Source organism: Erigeron canadensis, chromosome 2, assembly GCF_010389155.1.
Source record: "Erigeron canadensis isolate Cc75 chromosome 2, C_canadensis_v1, whole genome shotgun sequence".
NCBI lineage: Eukaryota > Viridiplantae > Streptophyta > Magnoliopsida > Asterales > Asteraceae > Erigeron > Erigeron canadensis.
The window spans coordinates 46,845,625-46,847,621 of NC_057762.1; the positions used below are offsets into that span (position 1 = coordinate 46,845,625).

General features: G+C 34.1%; 1 long non-coding RNA gene across 1 annotated transcript; it reads right to left on the reverse strand.

The window, feature by feature from the left end:
* Positions 1 to 201: 201 nt before the first annotated feature.
* LOC122590320 lies at positions 202 to 1,959 on the reverse strand. The gene is made up of 3 exons (XR_006322464.1): positions 1,825 to 1,959; positions 1,003 to 1,058; positions 202 to 606 (listed from the first exon to the last, which is right to left on the reverse strand). It is a non-coding gene; the product is annotated as an uncharacterized LOC122590320 (long non-coding RNA).
* Positions 1,960 to 1,997: the final 38 nt, after the last annotated feature.

The following is a 1,997-nucleotide window of genomic DNA, read 5'->3' on the forward strand; positions in this document are numbered from 1 at the left end:
GTCGGTGAACATTCCTTTTTGATGATGAGGACGCCATTTGGTTAGAAAGTGAAACGCCCCAAGACTCTAATCAAGAAAACGACAATTTTTTTTTTTAACAACAGACTAATACTCCACATACTTCTGCACAAACTCATTTTGACCCAAAAATCCATATATTCACATTCCATGCTTCAAATTATAAACCAAAACATCAAGAAGTGTAAAATCACATATTACAACCTAATTGATACATTCGAAACTTTAACCATTGAAATTTACATTAAAACAACCAAACGGGTCACTCGCCCGCATTTACCCAAAGTGACAAAATGACCAATTTGACTCCAAAATGATGTATACTTCAATCCACCATAATAGTCAAGACTTCAAGACTTAAAATACATCAATATACAAAAGACCATGACTCCAACTCAACTTTTTGCAGAAATGTACAAAACAAAACTATACTAAAAATACTTCAAATGTACCAAGAGCCAATAGTCCAAAGGAGTCACTATGGGTTCTAACCACAACCAACGTTTACCGCATAAGTCAACATTTCCGCATTTCCCAATCAACATAAATCTTTGAAGCACTTACTCTTGTTTCCACTTCTGGGACAACCTATAAAAAGGGTGAACAACTAAAAAGTAAGCAAAGCTTAGTGAATACTATTGCATACGCTTATACACACGAAGGAGGGCAAACACACAAAGGACTATCACATGTAGCCAATGGTATCGTCATACCATCACTTGCATACTCACCTTTGCGCTAACAAAATATACATGGATCCATATACGCTAAACAATAATCTCAAGAGGTTCTTAGGCCTCAAAGGTTCTTAGGCCTTATCTCAATTCAACAAGAGGTTCTTAGGCCTCATCTCAATTCAACTATGGGGTTCTTAGGCCCCGGCCTCAAATTAGACCCTAACGCCAAATCGATTACCACACACGGAATCCACCATCATATGATAATCGACCCAACGTACGTATAATCGTATACAAGAGTACTCACCTCCATCGCGACAAACAAATCCATGATGACCATCTAACAATCATATTGCTTTCCACCTAGCAATAATTCACAATTTACATACATATAAGGTCATCAAGCTCAATTACTTCATACACAAGGCTAACAAGCCATACATTACTATCTTTTCTAGCATCTCAAAGCCTAACCCAACTTTTACATAATTCACATTCTCACCATTCTCTAAGGTTGGCTTCTTTCAAAATCTCATTTTACTTTCACAACAACATGGCCATAACACATTTTACTCAAAAATCATCATTTCTATCTTTTCATAATATCATTCTCAAATCATCTTTCATTTACTAAAAATCTCATTTCATTCACCATAAAGTGGCCATGCCATCTCATTATTCAAATATTACTATATTCTCATTTTGACCATAATGGTCACCAACATCTTTAAATCAAAACACTCAAAATATTCATTTTCTTGGTTTAGCTAGCCATAAAAACCATCAAAAACACTTTTATCAAAACATTCATGCAATCACATATCAATATGCTTTAATACAAGCAAAACTTTTAGAAAAGCATTCCACATAGCCAACTCACTTAAAAATCCATAATTTTATCAACTTCCATGAACCCCCTAGCTTTATTTTAAGCCAATAATCCATTTTTAAGAAAACCCATAATTCTTACTATCTCAAGAACCCTAACTTGTATTAAATTAATTTAACTTATATAAAGAAAACCCCCAACTTAATTACTTGCATGAACCCTAATTTAATTAATAATAAATAACTAAATTCATACCTTGAATGAAGAATATAAGATGGGGAGAATGAAAAAATCACTAACCAAAATTGGGACCTTATAAAAGATTTCAGATCAAAACTCAAACTTCTATATATCTGAAATGACTTCTTCATCAAATGCCCCTAACCAAAAACCACAAATGACTGTCGATCAAGTGAATGACAGTATCATGGCTGATATCCTCAACCACCGAATGTTCAAAGAGGAACTTGTTG